The sequence below is a fragment of the Gambusia affinis genome, linkage group LG23 (assembly GCF_019740435.1).
Source record: "Gambusia affinis linkage group LG23, SWU_Gaff_1.0, whole genome shotgun sequence".
Lineage (NCBI taxonomy): Eukaryota > Metazoa > Chordata > Actinopteri > Cyprinodontiformes > Poeciliidae > Gambusia > Gambusia affinis.
This window is the reverse complement of record NC_057890.1, coordinates 9,097,905-9,109,877: the sequence shown is the minus strand read 5'-3', so window position 1 is coordinate 9,109,877 and position 11,973 is coordinate 9,097,905. Positions and strand designations below refer to the sequence as shown.

Sequence of the window (11,973 nt, the reverse complement as noted above, 5' to 3'; positions counted from 1 at the left end):
CTAAATTCAAAAGTGGTACAAAATGAATGAGTTTCAGGATGTGAGCTCATCCCATGTAAATCGGATGAAACATTTTGCAAACCGCTTGTAGATGTTTTCCTTTAAGGAAAGGATAGAAGATAGAAGATAGGCCTTTGTTTTTTAGAAGATAGAACTCCTTTTGGAGGAAGTACCAATAACATCAGACAAGGTACAAAAAGTCCACAAAAGTTCTTGAAAGTGGTGGGGAAATAAAGAAAAAATATATATTGTCTCTTTAATTTTTAGAGAAAGGACAAAAGTTATATAAAAAATACAAATGTTGTATTTTACTTGATGTTTTTTTTCTTGTTTTGATGCTGTATTTTCACTCTGAAAAACAATGAGTTTGAAGTGTGCTCTTGTTGCACTTATTACCAGTTGGTGACGGTAACGCGTCCTTCAATTGTTTGCCAAACGACGAAGAAGAAGAACCGCGTCGTTAAGGTAACACAGAACAGGTGTGCATAATCAAGGCGTGCAATGACTACAGTGCAACGTAAGCTGGAGTGCAATTTTAGGTTAGTATTGCTTTTATTCTAATTGCCGTTTCAGAGTTATTGCCTTGGTCATTTTCATGGCCGTCTATTTGTTTACTTATTTTATTTTGGGACTGGTTAAAGAGTTTCTTTTGGCTGCAGTTGAGGAACACTTCAACTGAATGTTCTTTCTTCTTAGACATAAAGTTTTCTCAAACATGTTTCGCTTCTTAGCTCGCACAAGTAGAGTAATGTTGACATAAATGTTGCACAGAAAACTGTTCATTTGTGTTCGTCTTCATAATTACGGCTTTTAACGACCGAGTCGACAGTTCGGGTTCTTACTATATTTAAATATTGCCTCGGATAATATCAAATGAATACAGACAGATGCAAATAAAGATTTAATAAATTCTAGACTTTTCTCAAAGGACGTTTCTGGACAGCCTTCTAAACGCTGCAAAGATTTATCTGTGTGTGGTAGCTCTTGAAGTACAGTCACCACTCCTGGTCCACGCTTTGTACATTTCCTCTCGAACCCTTAATCAGGCTTTCCTACAATATCATTTCAAGGCTGTGGTTATCCCTATTGCTTTGGCAACTGTTGCTACCACACTTTCTACTTCAGCTAAACTTTCCATACATATGTTTGGATGCGGCTCTGTAAACAGCCAGCTCCTTCAGCAATGACCTTTTGTGGGCTTCTCTCTCTGTAGTGGGTTTCAGTGACTGTACCAGCTGTTAAATTAGTACTCCTCCCCTTGGTAGTATAGACTATGACATCATTATGTGTTTGAAAGTGATTTTTGAAATTGCTTTTATGCAAAAATTCGTATTCCATTTAACCCAACCTTGGGTTTGCAGTAGCTATAGGTCACAACTATCAAAATGAACAGATATTAATATGTAAAATATATATTGTCTTTAAATGTGTATTTAAAATAAGACTTTTTAACAGGAATATTTGTACAACCTAAAAATTTTAAAATTGTTTACATTTTAAAATATCTAATTAATATTGCCACTGTACAGTGGGTGAAACTGCCTTGCAGTGTTTGTTTTATCAGTACGTTCTGAAAAGGCACAATTTACTCTTTGTCAACACTTTAACCATAAGATTATCTGCATCTCATTTTTTATTTTTTTTCCTACAAACATAATTTTAGATATAGACCCAGTCTTTTTCAAAGTGTTCTTTGCATCATCTCTATGATATAAGTTGGAAAACAAGAACACTTTTAAATCTTTGAGTTCCACATGGGATTGTGCTTCTTCTGAGCAGCCATGTTTGGCAGTGTTCATAGTCACACATCCCACCTACTGTTTGACTGCAGGAGTCCATTGGTGATTATAAATGCTGCATGTTTGCTCCCGTTTCACAGAACAGTTCTGAGGAGCCGCCTAAATAAGCCATCTTGCCGTTTTTGAAGCCTCCGGAAAGCCACCAGTCGAAGTCGCGAGCACCTTTTTGAAGAGGCCGAGGACGGCAAGTCAGCAGGAGGAAGATGAAGAGGAGGAGGCATCACGTCGAAGATGCCACCGCTCATTTGTCGCAAGGTGATGAAGTGCAGATATCTGCCCTTAAAGAATTTGTGCCCTGCAGACGCATGCCAGATTTATGTCTTTTCTTTCCCTGTCTTGCCACATTCTTCAACATTCAAACATGTTACAACAAAAGGCGGTTTGAAATACTCCCCCCTACCCCCCCGACCACGCTCCACCCACCCACCCACCAAAAAAAAAAAAAAAGAATATTGAAGACGGTCGAACTCGCAGGTTAAAAATGTATATGCAAATGCAGGCTACATTAGAGCACACGGAGGTTGTTAAGAAATTAACACGTGGCAGAAATAATTCAGTTTAGCGTGATAATTCTTGGGTGTGAGCTGTCAGCCGTCGCATTGTTCCAGGATGGAAAGTGACGCTGAAATGGCAACACGAGCGGTGAACTGTGATGTTTTAGTGTACCTTCGTTCGGCGCGCTCTGACACAATAACTGCCTTTTGCTCGCCTCGCTCTACTTTTTCTTTTCTTTTTTTTTTTTGTCATTTCGGCAGAACAAAAGGTTTAATTAAGGATGCTTTCCGAAGGGAAGCCGACGCGAAACACACACATCTCAGCCAAGGTGTGTGTTTGCGAGGATCGAGTCGAAACCGACTCTTCGTGAACCAGATGCTTCTTTAAAAGTTTTGTGAATTTCATCCCCCAACATTGATCATCACTATTCATGACTTGTGCAGAGCGTGTGATACGCCAAATGTTATGTCTCATCTCGGGTTGCCATAGTTGCTAAGCTGCCGAATGTAGGAGGACATCTTAGCAGGGATGTTGTGTGACGAGTTTGTTTCTTCCCCTTGCCTCGGCCTGGAGATTTGCATAGCAGGAACCTGGGGAGCTGACACTCTGTTTGTGTAGCTCAAGGTGCAGAGGATATGCAAAGTGTCTAGTGACTCACAGTCAAGTTTTTTAATAAGTGCCATTTGTTCAATCTGTTGTTTAAACATTCCCGTCACCTCCATGTATCCTTAAAGACTGCCGGCTTCGCTATCTTTTAATTAAGTCTTGGACTAATGTGCCACTTAATTCACTAATCTTGGAAGATGTTGTTTTCTCTCATTTTCTTGGAAAAAGTATCGTAAGCTAAGCCTTTTAATTTGGGCCTGTGGAGGCTGGGTGTTTAGTGGGTTCCCAAAGAATGAGGGAACACTTCAAAAGAGGTTAAACTTTTTATCAATTTGACCGAACAGGACTTTATATTGTATTTAGTTTACATTTATTTCTTTTTTACAGTTTTCCCTGCAGATCTTTGTGGTAAAACTTCAAATTTACAAGAGGTTCATGACCTCATTTGCAATGTTGTGCCACAATAATTGGCACCAGTGCTGTTAATATTTACCCGACAGCAGTTGGTGTTCTTCTATATCATTTCATGAGGTTGGTGCATACAGGGAGAGGAATCATCTGCATCACAGAGATTTTCTGTAGAGTTTGTCTTGGGGCTGAAATAATCTTAGAAGATAGTTTATTTTGTGCCTACATATATTACTTTTGCCAATATGTTTTGGGTGATTGTTCTCCTGAGAGACCCAGTCACCATCCATTTTCAGATTCTTTGGTAAAACCCATTTGAATTTTATCAAATGCCTTGATAATTTACTGTAACATTCTTCCAATGGCAGTTGAAAGAGGAACAGGCCCTTAGCATCACAGCTGCTCCTCCCTATTCGACAGTGGGCATGAGCTGATTTTCAATCTTGGTTGTGTGTGTTGTGTGTGTTTGATGCCTTAAACTTCATTCTCTGTCTTCTCTGGGCAAAGCACACAATTCAAGTCTCAACAACAAGAATCCAACTGGACTTGTTTATGTTCGTGATGGTAGAACATAAACAAGGCAAGCTACATATTCAACAAACTCGTTTCGATTTTTATCAATTCAATATCAATTGAATATTCAACATCAATTATCCCATCAATTGTTTGGAGAGTTGCCGAGAAATGTTGTACCAAGTTCTGTCTGAAATTATTTTACAAGAGCAGCTTCATTACTGTGATGGGAAGGAAAACATTCTTTTTTTCAGCCTTAATCGTTCCTGCCATTTGGTGAAACAAAAACCTAATTCAATAGTACAGTTTTCCAGAAACTTTGCCAAATATTCACTGGAATGTATTCATCTGTTTTAAATCTTCCAGGGGGATATAAATATTAAAGTTGAAATTTTCCCATTTTTGAAGGGATTTGTCGAAGTTTCAGTTTTGACTTTTATATTTATTTGTTTTTAATGAAATGAATAATTTCTCTTTGCGACAAATGATTCTGCAATGATTAAAATCTAGTCCACGGAACAAAGTTTTGCAAAGCTCTGCAACCTGCTGTAGTCAGATTGTCAAGTGAGCGACGGCAGGAAACCCAGAATACAGTTCAAAGAGGAAGTGCAAGGCCAGCCCTGATGCGGGGTCACCACATGCAAGGGTTATGATTAAATGGAAAAAGTGGCGTCAGAGAAGGGTGATAGGACAGCAGAGTGAAGGGCCTGTAAACAATGACTCACTTGGCTAGCAAAAGAGGGGAAGAGTGGGAAGGAAGCAGACGACAGCAACCAAAAGTTCTCTGTGTGTGTGTATGAGAGAGAGAGAGTCAGAGTTTGCAGTCTGAGACAAATGGGCCTCTGTCAGAAAATCCTAGCAGACTCTGGATTTAATTCTGTCACTCATACATTCACAAACACTCATCCACAAATGCGAAGGCTTATAAATATAACTGGAACCCCAAAGAAGAGATAAGGTTTCTTAAAGTAGTCGTTTAGTTTCCACAAAGGGAGTGCAAAAATCAGATGATTTCAAATAGACCTCAGCTGTTTCTGAATCTTCCTTCTTTTTGGGAAAGGGACACACAACAGAAAACCCCTCACAGAAGCCATTATGTGCCAAAAAAAAAAATAAATCTGTGAAAAAAAGACAGATTAAAAGCAATGTCTCATGAGAGTTTTAACCTTTGATACACTGCAGCCTTGAAGTAAGAAAAACAGGGGGTCAAATAAGGAGCTTTGTGGTACATTACTGGAAAAAAAACAAAAACTGGAGATATAAGATTCTTCGTGCATTTTTGGCAGAATTTCTTCACTGCATTTTGATAACAAATTGCTATGCTATCACCTTAGCACTTCTGGTGATAGGCCACTCCTGCGAAAACATCACAAGCATTTTATCTGGTATGAGAAGACGGATAATTTGACTGTTACTCAGTGGACCAAAGTAATTTTTTAGACCAAAGGTCTAAAAAATCTTCCTGAATTTTTTTTTCTGAACTGAAAAACAAAATTAGGCTTGGAAAAAGCCTAATTTTGTCCAGGTTTTAGGACATGAGCACAGGGTCTCTTTCTTCTATAATCTCAGACTAATAGAGGTTAATAAGTTATCTTAGAAAATGTCTTTTTTCCAGAATTGACTGGAAAAAAAAAGAGCTCAGCCTTTGTCTTTTTTTCAAGAAAACAAGAAATATGACTAGAAAAACACTTAATTGTGCAGAAACATAAAAATAAACTTTATTTTCTAACAAAAGTAAACAAACTTACCAGTTTAAACTGGTTGAGTCCTCTTTCTAAATTTATGTTCCTATCTGGGATGGCAATTTAAGGAAGCATACTGATCCAGGAACTGTTTGTAGTATTACGCTTACACACACACAAAAACATCTTTGCTATATTCAGACACACAATGTTCTAACAATACCACAAAAGCACTTGCATACACACCAATATCCAATAAATAATTGAATCTCCAGTGGCTACCCTCAGAACTGCAGTGATACATTAATTGGGCAAAATTAGCATGAATTAAAGCAAATAAGTGTAACATGTAATTTATTACTTATCAAGTGTAGTTTAGCGGTGGAAAGCTCCGATTTCCCCCCAGATTGCTTTAACAGCTATAATGCATTTCTTAATTTACTCTGTGGAAAATCAATTTTTTTTTCAGAGTTCATTAGGCACCAATATGTTACAATGCTGCTCCCTTGAGCACCCAGCTACAAAAAATATTATGCAAATTCCTGCCAGTGCATCTGTATGTAAATAGCAACCAAGTCCACAGTCAATTCTCTATGGGAAGCTTTGTTAGCAGGCCCTTTGTTTCTAAGCCTGAACCTTGTTCATGATAGTCAGGAAATTGGGAAATGGCTCCGTATGACAGGTGAGGGCAAACAAACCCAAGACCAAATTTGTTCTACAGTCTCATTAATTTATTTCAACAATTTTCAGAACATGGTGGGCCAACACACTGGTTAGTTTGGATGATCAAATAGTTTTATTGCAGTGAGGATGTTTATGTTGGCTTCATATTGATTGGAGATTTCCATTCACAGCAAAACATCTTTTAGTTGCTCAGATATTTTAGGCAAATTCAGTAGATGACTTTTATACGTAAGCCCTGTGTGACCATTTTTGCAATGAATTCATTTAAGTAAAAGGAAAAACTTTTAGCAAATCTACATTAAATACATTGATTTTCTTCTGTCCAAGCAAGATTTAAGTTAAGATTAAACAATGAAAAAGTGCCTGGTGCCCTCTAAATGTTGTTTGAATGGATGAAATGGGACAACTAAGCCTGATGACTGTCTTGTTTCTTAGATTAGTATAAATTTGGATGAAGTTTGTCATTTTTTTTCAATGCAACGTCATCAGAAATTCCACAAAGATCTACTGTACAATCTCACAATTAGATTGGCTTCCATACTACTTTCCACTACAACCTATTGCTATTCTAAAAAAGGCAATAGAACAAGATTTATTTAGTCTTACTTCATTACATCACAGAAACACAATAAGATTAAAAGCTGCATTACATGGCTAGCATTACACATAGATATTTTGGAGGAAGTCTTTGAGTTATGACTTCCATTTGTTCTTGGAGCAAGTTGGAAAAATTAACTGGAAGGCCTGCAGAATTCTGTGTTCTTATCAAAGTTGAACCAGACCTCAAAATTCAATATGGCCTTCCAGCCATACTTGACAGGGGACCACTGTAGTAAACCATTAATTTGCACTAATGTCTGTCTGTCTCATTAAGTTACTCACTATTCATCTTGAGATACATCTCTTTGAACATGCCATACAGAGAGATAAATTGTTGTTGCCTTGTGTTGCTGTTGTCAACAGCATTGTTGTAAACTCCAGATTCAAGTATGACTTTAAAGGTAAAAGAAATGTGGGAAAAATATCCACATCTGGTTTGTAGTTGACCGTCATTCACTTTACATTCAGCTCAGAGTCCTTCCAAAAGTTTGCTCTTCATCCTTCTTTTAAGTGGCTTAAGATAACATGAAAAGATTTTTTATGGTTAACCAATCCCCTCTCTCCTGTTTTTAACTTCTAATTCTGTACATTTTATAGTGGGTATTTTTTAGATTTATTTTTAATTTATAACTAATGTGGTACTCCAATTTCTTCTGAGCACCGCAGAAGAGAGACAGTTATGTAGCACCAGTTGTGCCACAGTTTGGGAACATGAGCCCATTTAATTTTAATGCACCCCAAACCCCCAAGTATTACCATTGGATAGATTTCCAGAACATTTAATTGAAAACAAATTGCTTTGCCAAACTAATGACTTGTATGTAACGAGTGTCTGGAGAGGGTTGCAGTTGCAAGCTAATCTTTGGAGACTTAACACTCAAAACATTTCAAGACACTTTACTGGTTTGAGTTGTAAAAGACTTCAGGTTTTATATCAGTGTGAGAAAAGTGACAAATCCTCCAAAACCATTAAAGAAGCCCCTGCCCTGCCAGGTCTTTTTCCTTCCAGCAAAGCTCTGAGAATTTGCCCGGCTTTCATATTGAAGAATTCAGAATAATCTGTTCATCATGTTTTGATTTTTCTCCTTCCTATTGAATTAAAAAAACTCTTTAACATAAACGCACTCAAGTTATCGCAGAGGAAATCAAGATCTGACCCAAACAAAATCATCACTGTGATGAGATTTATTGTTTGGCACGGTTGTCTTACCTGTTTTACAGTTTTTTTTTTTTGTTTTTTTTTAACCCATAGAACTATTTGACAATATCTTTTGTTTTATTTTTGTCTCTTTTAAGTGTTGCGTTACCAGGATACATGAGACTGCTGCATTATGTCACTTGTTTCTCTAGGACACTTGCCAGATTTCACTGCTCAGTTGTTTTTTTTAAATTATTTTATCTTAGCTTTTGTGATGGCATCCATCTGGTTTGACCTCACTTTAAAAAAGAAAAAAAGTCTTTTTTCTTTCTCCCTTGTTTTATGTGTACAAAGTCTGCGGATGTGCTTCAAACTAAACACAGCCTCACCTGCTTGTCTTTCCATGAAGTAATTCCCACAAAGCCTGAAGGCCATGTCGACCATATGGCGCTACATAGGTTGATAGATTGTACTACATGGCACGCTCTCGTAACGGTGACTTAAACTGGAGCTAATTACTGCTCGTCTTGGAGATTTGGTTTAATCTACATTTCTGTTAATTGATCATTGCACATTAGAACTGTTTTATTGCTTTAAAGGACTTTCTCTGCTGAAGCTTTCTTTCTTTAGGGCGCATTAACGATTGGTTGCAAAGTTGAAATATGTAAAAGAAAAGATGCAATAATTATACCGTTTCAACTCATGGCTTTGTTGTGAATGCTTCAGCTTTGTACTTTTGGGATGTTTTTTTAATCAAATTCACAACTCCCAACCCTTTGTCTTTTTATTGCACAGGCTTGTTTGTCTGTTCTGTGCTTCTAATCAAACAGCTGCTGTATATTAGTTTCTCATAAATTTGAGTTTATTATTTACCCTATGGTGCAAAATTAGCTCTGTAATTAGGTATCACTTCAGCATGCACAAGGGAGGTAGTATCTAAGCAACCCCTGGCATAAACACATACACACACTGTGTATTTTCCAGCTGATGTTTTTCGATTTGTTTCTTTTTCTGCTTGCTGCACAGTTAAATGACAAGACAATGTGTGAGGAAAATGCAACAATAATATTCCAAAGTTCCTTATTAGAAGCTTTATGAAAAGTGTTGACATGTTCTTGATGACACGGAGAATATCAAGTCTGCAAATTGCATATACTTCAATCATGCGTCACTTTGTTTTCTGTATCAATTTAGTTGCTTTTTTTCTTTGAGTAAAACAAAGATTACAAAAGTCTCTACTTTTTGATTTTCTTTTTGTTTTTGCTTTTTGGTCACACTTTCATCCTTGAGCCTGGGTTTCAGAAGGAAAACCTGAGGAAATCAAAAATGCTAATTTAAAACAATTCCTTTCATTTAGGGAAAAGAGCTATCAAAACCAAATTAGCCCTATGTGAAAAATTACTATGTCATTAGATTGGCGATCATTTGCACCACATTAACTTGTAAACATAGTTCAAATGAAGTAACAGCATTGTTTAACACTCTACTCCTCACTGTCAAGGTTTGCTGTTTCACATTGGAGGAAACAAACAGCCACTGTCCCACTTAACATACCCACAAAGCATTATCATATCGTACACAACTTCCTTGTGCACTGCAGTTTTTTTGTTTTTTTTTGTCGTGTTTGGAAATCAGTGCTTGAATTAAAGGGATCCAGCTCAGTTTCCTCTGGGAAACATCAGGCATTAAACGATGCTCCCCGGCATGCTTGTTTGAGTAATTTGCACTCAAACAATTGTCAGTCCTCGTCTCCAGGTGGTCCTTCTCTTCCACGTCTCTGTGTACAAACCGACACAGCTTTTGATGGCTCCACCTGAGAGATTTGCCCAAATGAGTTCTCTTTTTCTTTCTTCCCAATGTAGTGTCTACTGTTTCCGCTTTGGGCTTGTTTACCAGCAAATGCCTCCCCCCACCCCCAAAGCGACATGGGACTGTGTGTTTTAAGTTTCCCTTTTATTTTTTTCCCTTTGCTTTAAAGGAAGAGCAAATTTAGCATTTAGTACCTCACGCTCATCTCCTTAGCTACCCGAAATGGAAGCATAGGCTGACAGTAAACAAAGTCTAGCTCCCATTAACCTCTGATTTCCTCTGAGAGATCCACAAACAAGTCGAGTGCCAGATGACCTCAAACAAACTGTACTCGCGCGCACGCCGACACACGCGCTCATGTCCTGAAGAACAATATGGAAATGTTCGTCCTTCCTCCCTGCCTGCGCTTAGCCCGGGTGCTCTTGCCGTCTGTTTTGCCTAATTGCTTTAACACTAGCCTGGCATACTAATTGCACGGGGCCTCCTGTCACCACATCATTTACATGGCCTGCTTGATTTGGAATTTAATCTGCTTGAAGGGTTTGGGTTTCATGCTCACTTTAAATCCTAATGCTCTTTGGGATTTCGGATGGTTTCAGTATATCTGCGTGTGTTTGTTTGGCAACACAGAAACTTTTAGATGTATAACGTGCTGTGTTCCGTACGACTTCAGAATGACGCTTTGGTTTGGCCCTGTGGTGAAATCAAACGGGAAAACGGATGAAAGGGGAGGGGGCGGTGCTGTGTTCGGGTGCAAGGAAACTTGAGGATCTGAAGTGGGTGTGTGCGAGGTGTGTACGGGCCGGCGTTTTCTGCTCCCCTTTTTTTTTTGATGTGGAGCTGAAAGAGAGTTAGATAGACCGATGCAGTGTGAGCTCACACAGTGCAACTCAATCAAAGGGAAGATGTTATTTCAATTTCTTAGAGGTCAGAACCCACCCAGTTCCTGCAATGGCACAGTGTTTCCTGGACCTACCTTCTCAGCCAAAGTACACTGTTGCTTTTTCAGATGGCTATTTTTCCATCTTCTGAATTGGGATTTCATCAAAGGAAAAATGGAGACTGTAACCATATCAAATAAAAGTTGGCTTCAATAGAACTTTACATAAAATCTTTTTCTGCTCTTATTAAATGTCCTTCCTCCATTTTTGAGTTTGCTGCTGGTGTTGCCCTTTAGATACAATCAAAGTTTTCAGCTTACCTTTTACATTCAAGTTGTTTGGCTTATCACCCCTAAAATGGAGATTCTTGAACAGCATACATACTTGAAATGAAGATAATGGTAGAAATTGTCAAATGGCTGATGTTTTATTTTGCTCACAATATGAATATTTTTTTATTTGGCATTTTAAGTGCTATTCCTCCTAATATTTTGCATAATTGGTAAGATATTATCCAATAATGCATGAGCTAAGTAATGCAATTACACATAAATATTCAAAACTGGGTTTTGAACTCAGGCAGGATTCAATAGACCTGTGCTGTTTCTTTTTTCTTTAGGTTTTGTTTGTACATGTAACCTTTATATGTGCACTAAGGCAACTTTTCAGAGTCTGATCTAACCCTTCTGAGAACAGCCAAACCCCATGGCAAAAAACTTTACAACTGCAGAAAGTTAATACCAACTACTGTCAAAAACGAAAACAGGCCACTGATCAACACATATGCAAACTACAGCATGTAGCAACGCACAAGAGGGATCATCAGAAGATGGAACCAACTACGAACTGAATTGTCATATTGTTTTTTTCCCTCCCTTCACTTTAGAGGAAAAATTTGAGTTTTTATTCTTTCCTTCTTTTTCAAGTCCCGCCAAACAGACAGAACACAGTCAATATAGAGTCAATTATAAATATTTATAATCTACACATCTTAAAATTCCTGTCAATCACAAAGATGTGGGGATAAGCTCACAGCTGCTAGTTGGTCCAGATGTGATTTGCATGCCATATAAAGCCTCAGCTTGCCATCCTCATTTTGTTTTTGACTTTGCATGCCTGCTTGTTCTCAGCGCAGATTAAATATAGAAGTTTAGTTCTCGTGGAGGATAGATGTTTTCCTCTCCCCCCCTCCACCCTCTCTCCTCACTCTCTCATGCACGCATACAACACAGAGAGACGGTATTGACGGGGAGCGCTGATGGCGATTCATTATTGAAAAGGAAATCGTCTCAATATGACTGGAGTTTGTTATGGGGAGCTTTGTTCTCGTCATCTATATTGCAGCGCATCATTGTCAG

General features: G+C 38.1%; 1 long non-coding RNA gene across 2 annotated transcripts in view; it reads left to right on the top strand.

Moving 5' to 3' along the window:
• The first annotated feature begins 422 nt into the window (after positions 1–422).
• Positions 423–11,973, top strand: part of LOC122826715 — a 75,818-nt gene continuing 64,267 nt past the window's right edge. For both annotated transcript variants that reach the window (XR_006369847.1, XR_006369846.1), the window contains exons 1-2: positions 423–539; positions 1,880–2,054. This is a non-coding gene — a long non-coding RNA (uncharacterized LOC122826715). The remainder of the gene's footprint in view (positions 540–1,879; positions 2,055–11,973) is intronic.